The 18,161-nt window shown below is 30.4% G+C and overlaps 1 protein-coding gene across 4 annotated transcripts in view; it reads right to left on the bottom strand.

The window, feature by feature from the left end:
- The window catches only part of LOC111629429 (long-chain-fatty-acid--CoA ligase 5-like), a 58,690-nt gene that overhangs the window by 30,848 nt on the left and 9,681 nt on the right, over nt 1–18,161 (bottom strand). The gene's annotated exons all lie outside the window — the stretch shown is intronic.

Genomic DNA, 18,161 nt, shown 5'->3' with positions numbered 1-18,161 from the left:
TGGCGGCGCTGTGTTCTTACCTGCATTTAAAGGTTCATGTTTGAACATGTTATAGTACATTGGTATAAGAATGTTTGGGTGCATTGAAATCAAAATCCTTCCAAACAATTTTTAGTTATGGACTTTTTCCATGAACGTTTTGAAGCACCCACGTACTATACTAGAACTGAAATTATTTTTAGTTTAAGATATTTTACGTTTATTTTACTTTTCTTAAGATATTGTTTATTAAAATTGGGTAAAAAGCTAAGATTATTACATAGATATTTAGTATTATTCAATTAAATTTCACAAAAAAACAAACAGTTTCCTATTGTGTTCTCCTGTTCATGAACAAGCCTGAAACTAACTAGGATCCTGCCTCTCTCCAAAAGCCATAAAAACAATTTTTTCATCTTTCACCACTTAGAGAAAATTCTTTAATTTGTATCGAACTTTCTGATCTGTGATTTGTATACAAGAAGCATCAAATGACTCTGCTAACTGTATTTGTTAATAAATATTAGAGCATATTTGCTCTGAAAATGTTAAACAGAATTGGCATTAGTTGTTTTGCTTGACTACACTCAATTTACAAAATGAAAATTCTTCCATGTTGGACTCATTATTATTGTATAGTGTATTGCTATATGTTCTGAATTATCTAAACAAAAACATCTTTTTTCCAACAAATAGATCAATGTTTCCTTAAGGAAAGAAATTTCATTATCTTGTTTTCTTTTGTTGGTATATGACAATGAAACACGTGGACAATCTGTTGAGGGAGGATGACTCATAGGAAGACTTTCTATGAGAAACTGGCACCTATTTAGGTGTTATAAATGTACAGAAAAACTTGGAAAACTTCCTTGTAGCCAGTCCATTGACAAGGCATGAATCCATGACTAACTACCAGTGTTCAGCAGTTTTATCCACTTGGGCAATGGTGGGATCTATGTTTTCTTTTATTCTTGTATTGATTGCAGTTCAAAATTTTGATTCTTTTTTATTCTGAATGCAAGAAGATGAATGACTGCCACAGAAATAAAGGAAGAAAACACAAATCCTATCATCATCATTTGAGGAATGTCCTTTTCTATTGAAACATTATCTATCTGATAGAACTGTGACAGACATATTGCCAGACAGATTGAAATATATGTTTTACATAAGTCTGGTCAGACAACCTCAGAAAAACCCAGGGAGCACACAAATATTTCTGTACTTCCCCAATGATGTGTACATGTTAAAAATAAATTATTTGTTTCCTAAGCATTATGCTTATGATTTTGTGCGTGATACAGAAAGTATAATAATAAATATAGTAGAATAGTAGAGAATAATGTCAATAAATCAAATTTTGAAGTTTAATGAAGTTTAATTCAAACACTTTGATTTTAGATGATAGCAAAGTTTAATCTTAAACAGTCTTAACTCCTGATAATGCAAATATAGACAAATGTTTGAGTTTTCTATAAAATTAAATGCATTTCAAACTTCTTTTCTCAGAAAAAAATGTTTAATGAGCTTCGTTAACAATTCTAAATTTAAAATCAAATAAATAAGAGCATTACCTACCAATTAGCAAATTTAAATTGTCAGTAAACTCTCTAACCACATTCCTTCAACAGACAGAAAGCCTAATTTTAAAAGTTTTGACCAGCTGTATTTGTTTACACACATAAAAAGCATTATTATAGAAAGACAGACAACTTTATATTTTCAGATTTAAAAATTTAATAGTTTAATCCCATTTATTAAATTATAAAATTAAGAATCAACAAAATGTTGATTTCAGAAGTAATTACAGGCAGACATTCTTATGATCAGTTCATGATAAAAAAAAAATAATCTTCACTTTTGCTAGCTAAACAAATGACAATAACTATTTTTTAAAATTGTGACCGGAGTGTCGGCACCTTCTTTAGCATCTTGTCAGGACTGACACCACCGTGTCCCGATTGACACGGAAGCTGAGACGGCATGTTGATTCAGTCATGCAAGCGGCTGCATGCACAGGCGATCGGATCTGGGATGGAGATCTGGTACAGCGTACTGGAAGTGAATCACTTGGGTACCAAATTAACAACTAATAACAATTTAATTACATAGACAACATGATACAATTTACAATTTCATTACAGTTTGTTAGGTCTTAACTTCAAGGAATCTTTGAACGAAAGTGGTCACAAGAGACAGAGTTTACATGAGATTCGCATGATGATAAATACCTTGGGGTGATGATGTTCAAAAATAGTCTGATATTTGTTCTTGGGAGGTGTTTTTGATTGCGTAGCAATGTATCTTAGTCCCGACATAGAGTTCATCTTCAAAATGCATACCCGTAGATGAGGAAGTATCAATTGAATTGAAGTACATTGAGTGCAATTAACTTTTCATTATACTAACAAGTATCCAAACTAGACTAATTGTATTAATAGCTGCTTGAGATCCATTTCATGGATTAGACAGTTATTAATTTTTTGTATGAAGTACATCCCTCCTCTTCTGATCTCAAGTATTAATATAATATTGAAGATCAGGTATCAAATATATAAGAATAAGGAAGAGGCAACCAATTTCTCTCATACAGATCCAGTACTACATTAGAAACAAATACACTGTTATTCAATCAAGATGACCAGACACTAAATAATAGGTTATATTGTTCCCAGTTGTACCAAATATGCTCTTCTACAGTAACATTGTAGAAGACAGCTGCATCATGTAACAGATTAGCAAAGCCATGCTTAAGTACCAAATAAAAGCACCCAAATTAATACTAACTAGTTTGTAATTAATGAATGAATGAATGCAAGAGTTTACCTCAACTCCAAACCTGGAAATAGTTGATGCTCCTGTAGACAGACAAAACATTTCAGTTTTTAAACTGCTTGTTTCACTTATCCAAAAAAAGTTCTTAAATCAATAAAAGTATTTTGTAGAGTTATCAATTGTCAGAAACTAATTAACAAGTAATAAGAATTTTTTCTGCCATATTTTGTATTCACCATTCACAAGGAAATTCCTCTTATGAATGGCAAAGATAGTAAACAGAAAATCAACAGTCATTTAATGAACACACACATTTTAATCTGTGGGAATGCTTACTGAAAGACTACACAATGAATGTAAAATTTTAGTTAAAATAATGACAAGTAAAATTTATTTAAAACAAAATAACTGGCAATATAATTGCTCACTATATCTATGCAGAGCAAAAAATTTCTGACGAATAATATTTTTAACCACATAGAAAATGTTTAGCTTTACTAGAATTCAATTTTCTTTATTATTAAATGACCAAACATTGAATATATATTAACATAAGAACATTCATTCTGTTTTACTTTAAATGTAATAAAATATTTTTCTATTTATTCAGGCCAACTTGATGCAGAGAATCCAGTTTTATCCACTCTACCACTGGTTGGCTCAAAAGTAAACAAGCTGGCATGCTCTTATGAGAATGGAAACACATTTGATGCCTTTCCTTATCATTTACCTTTTGCTTTATAGAAATTAAACAAAACAAAATATACAGAAAATATTCTAATAAACAGTAACAGTAAGGAAGCTAGAATATTTGCAAGCCATTTCTTCACAATATATAATTAAATATGTTTTCAAATTAAAATTTATTATGCAAAACTTTTTATTAATTCATTACATGTAAATACATTTTTACAACATACAAAAGAAAAATTATTGCAATGGATATACAAGTTCATTGACATGTCCTACATTACTAAAACATATTAAAGCTTAATGTTTATCAATGAAAATACCAGCATCATCAATTTAGAAAATTAACTAATTTCCTATTCCTAAAGATTTAAAGAAACTTTCAATTTAATTTATATAAATTATTGTTTTTCTTAACTTAGAAAGTATAAAATTGCATCACTAATTACACATTTATTTACAACACAATTGTTACAAAAAAGAAATTTCCAATTTACTTTTAATTATTTCTATCTTGCTTTGTAACAGACTTCAATTTCTGTTTTATAAAAAATTTGTTCTCCTTCACTAAATAAATGTATCAAAACTATGATGAGAAATACATTTTATGTACTTTAAGTTTATTATATAAATAAATAATATTCATATTAATTATTTTGTAATTCATAGACAAGTGAATAAAAGTTGATCTTAAGTATGTCTTGTAACTCTCATGTCAACATACCTACTGATAAAATGCATCAGTAAGCTTCCACTCAAGCATTGAATTACGAACTTTTAAATGTCTTTCCAATATCTTGCATCTATAGCCTACATTTTAAATATATTTAAAATAAGAGAAACTAAAAAATTATCAATCATCTAATATAAATCTAAGACATTACTACTTTTCATCATATAAATCCTACATCAAGTTTTATTTAAATTTGTTCAGCTAGTTCAATATTGTTTGTGATGAACAAACAAACTGGCCAATGCTAATCAATACAATAGCACAAGCAAAATAAAATATTTTAATTTAGAAATGGAATTATCATCAGTTTAGAATTTATGCTTATTTTAAATTATACTCTGTGAAAAAACCAAATAAAGTCTACATTTTGAACATGTATAAGACTTCTAGTTAATAAACATTGTTAGAAAACTACTTTATTTTACTATTAATGTTAACTGTGTGGACAGCAACATTTCATACCATGTGATGTTCTTAATATATGTTCAGCGACACTAATTGCTGAACATGTTAAGTTTATACCATGACATACACAATTCATTCATTTTGCTACATGTCTAACTTGAGACAGACACCCAAATTTGAATATGAATTCACTTTAACTGTGAAAGTACAGTACTTGTTAGATTTTAAGGGATCGTTTCATTTGGAAACTAACTATTGTTACTAAAATTTGTGAGACAAACTGATCAAATTAAATAAACAAAACAAAAATGATGCTATTTATCATCATAGATTTGTTTGAAATTTCATGAGTCCTGTTATTCTGACAAAAATAAATTTCAGTAGTAAATAGGAAAAGTAGGATCTCAGAATTTTAGAGTACTGATACACATGAACATATGCTCACTAATACTCAATCTTGATCTAGCACTAGCATTGATCCATTACAATTTCAAAAATTGTATTGTGGCCGTCGGCCATGATATTGTAAATTTGTATATTTAATTTGAATTAATCTTAACCTTCTTTCCTGTTTCTTTGTTCTAAATTCCTTCTAAAACTTTGTCTACTCCTTTTGCCCTTAGGTAGGATTACTGTTTCCACAAAAATAAGTAGAACAAAAGAGGGAGTGGGGCACTGTGTCCAAACGGACAGAGGAGCGAGTCTGGGTGAGAATCCCAAAAAGGTAGGCAGAGAAAAGATCTCAAGAAGGATGATCAAGAACTGCGAGGCACCGAGGGATCGAAGAGAATAGACTACGGACAGAAAACCTTGAGAAAAAACAAAGAAGCCAGAAAGAGATGAAAGACCTACGACAAGAAAAGGGTCGTGAATAAAAGGGAGATCCAAAGTTATGTCCTACCCAAGGGCACATAGCTACGAAAACCCTGGGTATTTCTATTCCTTCCCTTATCCTTTCCTATTCCTTCTATTTTATCCATCTTCCTTAACTGTAAGATAGTTATAAGTTAATCCAGCCCGCATTTGATTGTCGTGCGTGCAAAAGTTATGTATTTAACGCCTATGTACATAAAATTTATAAAGTTATAAAGTTGGGATCTGATGTAAAGAACCTGTTCGGAGAAAATTAAAATACTTCATGCTGTGAATAATAATAAGTGTTTTTTTTTTTGGTACCTTTTTGCTCACAGAATTAAGTATCTCTCGTTACAAACATTACAGTATCATTGTATGATATAAAATTTACCTAAGTCACATTTAGGATGGAACACTAGTGTGAGCTAGTGCGCTCCACTTGCTCTAAACTGCACTGAATTGAAAAGTGGTGCTGTGTTCATCAGTGAGATTGATCTCTCAAGATGACATTAACCTGAAGGCACATCAATTTTAGAGTTACCAACAAGAATGGCTTAGTGCACTAAGCCATTCACTAGTGCACTAACAAAAACATGACTATATAAAAGATTTCTCACAAGTCTATATTTGTCTAGAGCAGTGATTCTCAAACTTTTTCGATCCACCGCCCCCTTTGTTCCATAAAGTTATACCCAACGCCCCCTAACCCATTTTCTCTTGTGTGAGAAAAGGATTGGAAATATTCTTAGGAAAACTTTTATATGAATCTCACACTTTGTGCCCTTACTGTACATTGTTCTCATCATCTGAAAACCATTAAACACAATGTTTCCTCTTATCAGCCCCAATTTTACCTTTGGTCACCGTTCAATACCCTGCCTCTATCATAGATCTATTCATCGCGCCAGAAGGGGGCGTTATTGCTTACTTTGAGAAACGCTGAGCTAAAATAAAAGTCAATGTGTTAGAAATATTCAAGTTGTGACCTTCAATAAAAAATATATAAAATGTCAACATTTTATATATATTCCGTCAAATTTTTATATATAGAATTTGTCTGCCGTCGCCCCTCTATATTTCCTTAATGCCCCCCAATTCTCTTTGAGCTTTCTACTGCCCCCCTGAAAGCCTCCAGCGCCCACAAGGGGGCGTTATCGCCCACTTTGAGAAACACTGGTCTAGAGCATCTTGCAACTTAAAACTGTTATTGGTAAATTTTGATACATTTCAACACAGCATTTACAAAAATTTACAGCATTATTTTAGTTACTTTAAATATGCAACTAGAAAATTTAGCTCTTATTCAGTTGAATTATATATGCAAATGAACGGCCAGTATGATTTGCAAATTTTCTTTTTTGTTAGTCATTAGTATAGCATAACACAGTTCAAACTGCACAGTACAAGTTTCTGGGAATAAATTTTAATTTATATAATCAAACTTATGAAAAATCAGATACTTGCCTAATGACAGATTTCCAGGACAGTAACTCAATTAGACTGTAAAATTAGAGGTTAACATTACTGTTACCATGTTTTAAATGACTAAACATATATTTGTTTCCAAAAGAATATAACTTGTTAAAAGTTTGGTGATCATTAATTCAGTATTATTTAAATGATACATTGAAATTCAAAACTATTTTGATGTGGTAGCAGTTTTTTGGTCTCCTCTTCATAATCAAAATCTGATTTCTCATTAACTACAACAGGATGACCAAACACATTCTTTTTAAGAGTATTATACTTTGTAGGAATCCATATACTCTACATTCTTTTCTTTCCATAACTTCAAATACAGTCGACCCCCCTATAACACAGGTTCCTACAGTTCGGATTCCTATATCACGGCGAAAAAATTGTAACAGTATTCGTACAAACATGCTAAAAAAAATTCCTATAATTTGGTAAAACATCATCGCTGACTCATGTCGCGTCAGGATTGCACAAACCATTGAGTTTAAATGAGCAGCAGACCTACCAAAAACCATTTATTATTTAACGTCCATAAAAATTATATTTATAGTAATGATGTCTCTAAAGTTCAGCAAATTTTTCGCAAAAAAAAGTAATTTTTCAGGAAGCACGCGAGTATCATTCGATGACAATCTCCACAACGAAAACAAGCTTAAGCAACGGCATAGTCAAATGGTGCACACTCGGTAAATAATCCTACAATTTTTTGTTTATAGCATAATTTACATGGATTATTCCCAAAAAATTATACGTATTTTGGAAATGTTGAATCAAATTAGTCTAGAATCGATTAATTTTATGGAAGAAACTTTTCAAACAGCCATAGTCAGTAAACTACATACGTGCCGGGCTGTGATTGGCCGGACTCCTACAAGCTGGATTCATAAAAACAGGAACGTATCTACTGTGTTATGGGGGGGAGTTGACTGTAATACTCTTTTTGCTTAAAAATTGAAATTATCATCTTTTAAAATTATTTTTTGAAATCATTCAACCACCATGTATGGTGATAATTCATGAGCAATGGCAACACTGGTCAGGTGCATCACTTGGTTTCTGATTTTGAAAAAACTATCATGTTTGAAAGTAGCCTCATTGTTGCTGTAAAATAGATATTTGAAGTGATTCTCATTGTTGATATCTGGAATTGCACATTATTTGCATATTTGGGGATGCTACCCATCATTCAGAGCTTTAATCTTATCCATATCTTATTTTAATCTCTATCCCTGCTTTAAATGCTTCCAAAATAGCAGTTTTTAAGATTTCCTACTGTAATCCTATATTAACTTTTTCAGCAGCACCACCTTACTGTATGTAGTATTAAAAAAATAAAGTTTAGTTGTTCTAGTACTGAATTGCATCTCTCAGACCAAGCCAACATCCATCAATAGCGTTTTGTATCCCCCTGTATATTCTTTTGAATCAAAAAATTTTTATTCACATTGCCTATAGATACACAACATTCCATTGCATTGTTTAGGCAGTAGGCCTGCAAAATTAAACTTAGTATTCCTAGAAATTTTGTATTCTACACTTGTCAGTTTTACGAGTCAATTATAAAAAAATCTAATTGCAAACATCATTTAGAACACTCTTTACCTCAGATGAGTCTCGCCTTAAGAAACCAACTACTGGTAATTTTTGTTAAATGCCGTTAGCCATATTAAAGCAGATCTAAATGATGGTGTAAGACCATGTAATTTGCTGTCAATCAATTTTTAACAGGTGGTCTACTCTAATATTCATAAACGCTTTCAAATTTAATCCAAATAAAACATTTGAGTTTAAAATGGAATTTGTCACAAATATAAACTATAAATCCATAAACACAAAGTGAGGAATTGGATGGAGATCTAGATAGTATAACTAGCAATGCATCTGCATAAGCAGGAGTTGCAGAAGTCTGGGTAGATTTTGTTTCTTCCAGAAATTTTAAATTANTGATATAATACAAGAGAAGGTACAAGTTAACAGTATTGTTCCTGGTACATGTGATTTGCATTGACTACAAGGTTACTAGATAGTCAATTATCCCGAAAATAGCTCAAAAATTTCCTGACAATTATGTCATGTCAACATAGTGGTAAAATTTTAATAATTTCAATGCCTATACTACTAATTGAAATGCTCTTCACACTGTTATCTGTTGAATTTTCACTTATTTGCTTTCTTTCATAATTTGAAAATATTAAAGCAACCTATTAATTATGCAAACTAAATGGATAAAGAAAAAACAAAACTGTATTTTCAGTTTATATTTAGCTCTAAAATCTTAATATAATTGTCATGCTTTTTTCTTTCCACTTCATATATTATGATAAACCAAATACAGGTATTCCTTGTATAACATGGTAGTTAAGTTCCAAAAAAGTGCTGTGTTATACAAAACATAGGATTATGTTCCAGAAGGTATCAAAAGTACACTATTCTTTTTCTTTACTAAGAGAAATATGTTTATTAAAGCAATTGATAATTTATTTCCAATCAATAATTAATTAACAATCACAATTAAAAGTATTGTAGTAAGTATTAATATTCATTTTAGTTAAACAAGGTCATTTTCTTTTTACAAAATATTGTTGTCATCTCAGCTGTTTTGTTGATCTTGATCAGAAGTATCTGCAACATTTTTGTATCTTATTTTTATCATAACTAGGGTTTCTTGTTTCCCAGTCCATTGCTTGTCTTAGGATTTTGAGAAAAAAGTGATTTGTTTTCTGAGAAATCCCAGGATATAATGAAATTATTTTTAAGATGTAAAATATATCTTGAAATTGAATGATATAATTATTTTTCATTTTTTAAGTAATTTAATAAGTCCTGCAAGTTTCAAATGAATAATTATAACAATGCTATGTAAAATATATATTAAAAATTATCTTTGAATTACGTAGAATTTTTCACAAATAGAAAAAAATTTATTAAAGTTTGCTGGAAACTGCACACAACAACAACAACAAATAAATGTTTTGAATTGAGTTGAAAATTTAAAAAAAAATGAACTTAGATCAAACTACTAACTTAAAAGGTAATTTTTGTTTTTAAGTAAAACATAATACAAAATATTGTTGTAAATTTTTATAATAAGATTTTAAAATGCAAAGACGGTCAATACTTCGATCACTCAATCTAATTCTTATTTTAGTAATGAAAAGTCCTGCTACCGAGAATGCCCTTTCAATTCAATTGATGTGAGTGGAATTCTGTCTTCTCTTAAATGAATTAAACAAACATTATGTGTTTTTTCACTGTAGCCTGGAAGATTTCTAGTTCGTTTTCGAGATTGTAGTACTGTACTTCTTTTGCTCTCTAGTATTCTTGATTTGTCTACCTCGGCTGCTTTAATAGAAACATCAAGCTTATAGCCTAATAATTTGGCAGTTCGTTTGTCTTTAATAATCAGGTTTATGAAGAAAAACTTCATACTCGCAGACTTCGCCCTCTTTTGTATCCTTGCCCAATTTGCACAACCTGGCATTATGCAGTTATTGAAGCTACTGGGCATGGTTAAAAATTAAGACAGCATAAGCACAATTATTCCAGATATTACAGGTTCTGACAAGTAAAGAATTTTCAGTGTCTTGTCACAAATAGGCTACATATTGATTATTGACAATCTATGACATGCCATAACAAGGAAAAAACCTAATAAGTAGGTTTAAAATTAATAAATACAAATGTATTCTGACAGTTTATGAGTTAATTATACTTTCTATTTGCAAAATTTCATCGACCTTAACACAAAATAAGAAAAAAGTGAACTTTTAAGAAATTTGTGGGATTTTTCAGGTTAAAAAAAAACAACCGGATCCTGTTTCAGAAACCCTGATACAGTACTATAAGTAGAAATGAAACATACAAGAAATTTTTAAACATAATACAATGCATGAAATAAAATGAATAAAATCCACTGAAGCTCAACCTCCCTTGGCTGGTTCTTTTAACTCTTTGCAAGTGTTAATTACATGATTCTAGAGTCAGACAAGATATCTGGCTCTAGAACCTGAACAGCTCTTTTTCAAATGAGTATTCAGTGATGTTCCAAGAGATTTAGATGCAGCTACAGCACAATGCTTTCTACATCATCCTCTTCTTTCCTGCAGATATATAACTGAAACAGATACTATGGCACAGATTTGATGGTGAATGTCTATATCAGATCCATCATCATCCAGACAACTGGCACAAACAGAACAAAACATCCACAGACTTTTTTACATTTATTCATATCTACTTTACATAGATAGCCCATTGATTGCATGTATATTTTAAGGGATAAGTAAGTCATGTCTTTAATGACTTATTAGTGGCATACAAATTTGTTCTTAAAACCCCACTCACTAGTCATGTAAATAAACTATCAATTACTAAAAATAGTTCTGTAAATATTTTCTTATTTCTTCAAATGTCAGGAAGTCAATGAACTATTGTACTGTACATGTAATTAAAAGGAAGGGGATTTGCCAATAGTATATCATTGTAAACAACACAGGAAGGAGCAGGTTAAAAACTGAATACTTAATTAATGAAAAGCACTCATAACTATTTTATTGGGAATACAATGATTTCGATCATGTACTCACTGCCTGAAAGCATTTTAATGAATTCACTAATGGAGTTGCTTTATACTTTTACTAAGTATTTGACAAAGATACATCTATTCAAAGGAAACAAACCAAAGCATAAGTTAATGTTTCTTATTTCTACATATCATGTGTGTGTATATATACAAACATCTTGAAGCCTGATGTTTCAATCATAAACCAAACGACAGCCGCATTACATAGGTAAATTAGCATGCTTTTAATTACAGCAATTGTTTGGTTTATGAAGTGTGTACACGTGTTTGTAACTTGTCTTGTTATAGGCTAACCAATATATAGTAAATATGATAGATGTAGCTTCCATATAGCAAATAATGGCTAAATTATATAAATTAGTTATAATTTATTTTAATAGCTTTCTAAAATTCTATTGATAAAATTTTCATTGTAATTTAAGCTATTTTGCATTCAAAAAACCCATTGATTCTACAGAATAAAATTTAGAAAATCATACTATGTAGCAAAATCATAACAGAATGCAATTTTCCCAAGAGAAAATAAATTCTTGTTAAATAAGTGACAATTAAATTAACCATTTACTAGCACTTTAACAAATTCAAAATTACAATCTTACATGAAATAAAATTAATAATCTTGAAAATAGTTTAAGCTGAGTGCCAATGATGTTACTTGAAATAAATAAATTTATTTCTTAAATCATTTTTAAAATATTTTATTCTTTTGATCTTATAAATATCAAGTGTATTATTTATCAGTTTATTGTTGTTAGGAAATCAAGTCACAAAACATCAATGTAACATTTCATGCAATTCCATGCATTTAATATTCTTTCCAGAACTTTTATTTTACACCTATTCATTTTAAAAATTTGAGAGATTCTTCTATTTTTTAAAGTCTTTGATAGAGTTAATGATTAATTACATCATATCTCTACAGGTGTATAAAATTTGATAATTACAATGTTAAAGCTAAGTTCTAATAAATAATACTGTTCTGAATATAAAAATAAATACACTAAATAATGCACCTTTAAAAGTGGGCAAAGTTTAAAGAATGCTATTTTCAATCCATTTAAAAGGCCATCTTCAGGTATGGTCAATTGAAAGTGAAATACAATGTCAGTAAGGAAGTACGATAGTTACATCCTACTGTATTAAAACATGTTTTAAGGTAGGATGAACTAGTAGGTGTAGCTGGACTAATCAACTAGTTTGATGTAAAACTGAATGAAAGGGTGCTTGTGATACAAACAGAAAGAAAACTTTCAAACTTCCTGTTTTGAATGGGAGTATAGCTGAATGCAACGTAAGTAATATGTATTTAAAAGCAAAACACAATACATGACTTTTTAAAAACTTCACTTTATAAAGGATTGGCTGTATATATGTGGAAGTAGGGTGCAGATGTACAGTACAGTGATAGCACAGAAATGTATAATATTAATAGCAGCAAATGATAAGTTTGTAGCAATATAACTCTTGCAAAGTAAATCATGCATGAGCAAGAAATAGAATCTCTCACTTGTGAGACAGAAAATCATGAGATATTTTTTCCTTGCAGACATCTGACATTGATTTTTATCAAGGTTTCACATTCTCACTTTATACTGCATGTGCGTTAGCTCCTTAGCTCATTTTTGATGTGTGTACAATTTAAATATACAGCTGTCCCTTGACAGTCCGACGTTTTGTAATCCGACATGCTCAGTAGTCCAACGCACCTCCCGTCAAGGTACCCATCCCTGTTATGTGTCTGCTTGCACATAAGCATGTTGCGATGTGAATCTCCCCACCCAATTCTTACACAATGACACACATTTGGTGTTTTCCGTGAGCAGTTCTGTTTGAACAGTTGGAGTAGGGAATATTGTAGGCTACTGCTAGCAAAACAATGCCAAATATGTAATCACTTTCAGTAATCCGGACACTTTTGGTAATCTGACACCCCTTTGGTCCCATACCTGTTGGATTATCAATGGGCAGCTGTACTTTCTTTAGCATATATGGGTGAGAAGACAATGATTGAAGTTTCCTTACAGAGAAATTAATTTAGTCAATGGTTAAAAAAAAAAAATCACCAAAATAGATATAGTAAACTTTATCATCAATCCATTTCCTTTCTACACACTCAAACAAAAGGAAAAGTCTAATGCCACTAAATGACAATGTAAGTGACAAGCAAGAAATGTCACAATCTGAAGTCATCAATTTGCTCTCTCGCTAATATCTCTTGACAAAAACTTCATCCACTTGCATGTACTGCAGTGGCGTAGCGTGAGTGTCAGCTGCCCGGACAAAGGAAAATTTCGTCCCCCTTATTTAGGTATCTCAATTTAAAAGACTAAAATTCAGTTTTGTCACAGAACACTGCACTAGCACGGAATTTTTCCGTGCTAGTGGAGTGACCTGTTCAAAATAGCTCTATTGGATATTGGTGGTGTATATGATTATGAATCGTACAAGAAAAAAAAAAGTTCAACAGGTTGTGCAGGATATCCTCGGATGAAATTACTAGTTCACCTGGACGGTGAGCCGATTCCCGGACTGTCCGGACGATAGCACTATCGTAGGCACGACGCATATATAGATTAGAATGGTTCAAATTTTTACAAGATATTATTATTATTTATTGTGACATTTTGCTGCCCCCTAAAAGGTAATTTTGCCACCACCTAAAAAGTGCCACCCACTACGCTACGCCACTGATGTATTGTACATGATGATGAAATGTTTTTAAATCCTGTCCAGACTATTTTTCCTTTTAGTATGCAAGCTACATGTTTTACTATATAACACCATTATAACATTCCAACAATTTGTAATTTTTAAATGATTGCTTTGTATAATAGGTTTTGTCTGCAAAGTAGTCATGCTAGTTGAGCTGAGAAATTTCAGGTCATTTTGTGGTATCACTGCTAAAGAGATTGTGTAGTTCAATGTCTAACAGATCAGGCCACTCCAGATCACAAGTTTCCAAATTCAATTCCATTTTTTCTGTCATCTTCACTTCTTCAGCATATTCTGTATGGAACTTGCTTAACCTTTTCTTCACACCAAGCTTTAGCCTCATGATCCAAAGTATAACAAGGTCAATAAATGGCAACAATTAATTCAAAAGACTAAGAAAATTTTGCCAGGCAGTGTTCTTTAAACACTGCCTGGCAAAATTACTCACTATTAAAGTTGCATTGATTAATACAGCTTACTACTATAGCAGCTAGCTCAACCTTAAAAATTAAGTTTTAATACATTTATTATGAATGACTATTTCAAATTTTAATAAAGAAACTTTTAAAAAATTCTTCAGGAGATTTTTTTTATTCTTTGATAAACTTAATGAGCAACTGTTATTCATCATACTTGTATAGATTGTATGCTATATTGATGATGACTAGCCTAATAGTCACATAAGGAAATAGCATTTTACTGTATAGAAAAAGAACATTTAATTTTACCTTTTAATATAGTCTTTACTCTATAATCAATATTAAGTTTACTTCTACAGTGTTTATACACATAATCAATAAAAATAGCAAGCCAGATTGATCTCACAACTTGAATACAGGACAACACAATATAAATGAATGTGACTATACAATAATAAACTTATTCATTCTATTGAACTGTTCCATAAATCAATAGACAAAGCAAAAAAAACTTTAAAAATCAATTTTTTTCTTTTTATATTAAATTAATGTTGAAAATTTTCACATTAATTATGTATAAAGAAACATTTTTCTATACAAATCACAAGGAAAAAAAGAAGTTTACTATTTCCTAAAAACATGAGAGGTTAAATGTAAAAATTCTAATTCATGAAGAAATTAATTAAGAATTACAGTAATTTCAAAATAAATTTATGTAATCAACTTCGTTTTTTGTATTTTTCTGATAATTTATTAATAAAATTTTACCTCCTAGATACTAAATTTAGAGAAAAGATCGTTTAAAAAGCTTTACATACTTCAATTAAGCATCATAAAAAAAACTAATGGAATACATTACATACAAACTCATACATGACATTACTGTACTATTTTCAGACATTTAAACTTGTTTACAAAAGAAACCAACTGAATTGAATAAATACAATTCAAAACAAAAACCTTTAATTAAATTTAGCTATATTTTTATGCACAAACATTTTCAACCATTTTAAGGGACCATCTTCAGGTTCTAGAAGGCAAGTAAACTTATTTGTATTTTGATCATTTATATAAAATTACAACAACTTGATACTTTAATATTTGCCAAACAATCTGCCAGATTTTATTGGACTATCAGTCTACTTAACCTTTGCTGGATAAGATATTTTTATAACACAAACGGATAAGGCGAGTCCAATGGACTCGGCCTTAATCCTTTGGAGTTTTATACCATACATGTTTCTTTTGTATTATGTTATTCTGAGCTAAATTATTAGTACAAAACATTTTTTTTTTTTTTATTAATCCTTTGAATTACATTATGCCAATAAATTTTATTTGAACTTATGTAACATGTATAGCATATAACTCTTTACTGAATTTTGAATGCATAAAGTATTATTGCATTTGAACATATTCAAGATATTCATCTCAAACAAAATATTGGGTTGTTCGGAAAGTAAGTTCGTTTTTTCCACGGGAAAAAAACACAATATTCTTATGATAAATAAATATTTTATTGAATTATATGTTGACCATTTTGATCAAATACCTGTTGTCATCGTTTCTGGTAGTAGCACGATTTCACATTCATAAAAGTTTTGATCGTTGCTTACAAAAACTGATCCAAGTGATTTTTGACATTGTCATTTCAAGTAAATGTCTTACGGTTAAAAAAAATTTGTATAGACCGGAACAAGTAATAATCTGAGTATGCTCAATCTGGTGAATATGGTTGGTATGATAGCATGTCCCATCTAAGTTATAACAGTTTCTGACGAGTTACCAAACTTGTGTGAAATTTGACATTATTGTGGTAAAACACTACAGCTGTTTTTTATCATCAATTCTGGCTGGCTTTTTCTGTTTGATGATATTACGCAATTTGTTTACTCGAATGCAGTACACTTTCGAATCAATTGTTAAATTGTCTGGTAAAAGCTCCAAAAAAAATTTCCTTAATATCCCACCAAATAGAACATTTCTCTTTAAAAACTCGTGGAATTCATATATTGAGCTTTGAAACGAAACCAATTTGTTTCAAGTACTCATAAACAGTTCAATTTGACAAATTTAATCTCTTAGTGATTTCACGTGTTGTTATTCCGCAGTTTGCTTCAATCAGTACTTTTATTTTGTTTTCATTGGCTTCAATTGGCCATCCATAACGTGGTGCATCTTCAATACTGAAATTGGAGAACAAAATTTTGTAAACCAGTTTTGGCACTGTCGTTCTGTCAACACATCTCCACCATACATGTCATGCGATTTTTTTCTCACTTGAACGGCATTTTTATTTTTTTGGTAATAAAAAAGCAAAATATGCCAAAGATGCTGCTTTCGATCTTCCATATTTGATGGGGGACAAAAAATAAACAATTGCACGAAATCAAACAAAATTTTTTACAAATTAGCCATAAAATGCTAGCTGTCAAAATATATAATGATAATACGGTTTAGAACGAAAATGGCGGGAAAAATACCACTAATCCGTCTAGTGGTAAAAAAACGAACTTACTTTCCAAACAACCCAATATATTTTAAGTTACTTGATGGAAATACTTTGCAATTTTGCAGCAAGTAACTTAACACTTCAATAATTCACTAAAAGCAAGAAGCACCTTAAAACAACAACAATTTAAGTCTGCACAATACCTTTTACCTATCTCAACAACAGAAATATGCATCTCATACAATAAGTCTATTAGACTCACATTATCTGTAAATAATAAAAATTATGCATTAAGAAGTAATTGGCTCCATTTAATGATTCTTGTTTTTATAGCTTTTGTTTATAACAACATATTTAGTAATCTTGTATCATCTTTCTATCTTTATTTCTCTGGATGACTTGTGTTTGAGCTGCATGACCAATTTCAAATAGACAACAGCTTCAACCCATTAGTGAGCGAAAAACTGCAGTTTTATAATGGTAGGAAATATTTTAATACTTCTTAAACTATTTAAGGATCTGTATTAGTTTCACATAAAATCTCTTTAGTTAATATGTCTGTAAAAGAAAGACAAACACTCACACAAATATTGGAAATTGTTAAAGTGCATGCAGCCACTCCAAAAGTCCAGAGGTTAAAGGCAGATGCATGAGCACATGTGGTGCAGAAGTAGCAACTCAAATCACAATGCTGTCTGTAAAAGGGCACTCACACTTATAGCAATATTCTTGTTGAATTTCTGCAGCATAAATAAAAAATAATGAAGATAATCAGGATGGATGAAGACAATTTCCATGCTCATATGTGTTGTATCTTTAAAATATTTTCTTGATGTTTTTATTGATGCGAGTATTTTGTGATTTATTCGCAGGGGATGGACAAGAGGTATAATTTACATAAAATCTCAAATAGATGGTAAAAAAACAAATATTAGTTTATCTTTATCTTGGTCACTTACTAAAAATTCTGTAGAAAATTCATTTTAAGAAAATGTTTCTTAAAATTGACAAAAAATATAATGCCAGAAATAACTTCTGGATTATATTTTTGTAATTTAAAGTAACAAGATGATTTCAGAGAAT

Source organism: Centruroides sculpturatus, unplaced genomic scaffold (assembly GCF_000671375.1).
Source record: "Centruroides sculpturatus isolate CEXI.00-Female unplaced genomic scaffold, Cexi_2.0 scaffold581, whole genome shotgun sequence".
NCBI lineage: Eukaryota > Metazoa > Arthropoda > Arachnida > Scorpiones > Buthidae > Centruroides > Centruroides sculpturatus.
This window is presented reverse-complemented; position numbering and strand designations above follow the sequence as displayed.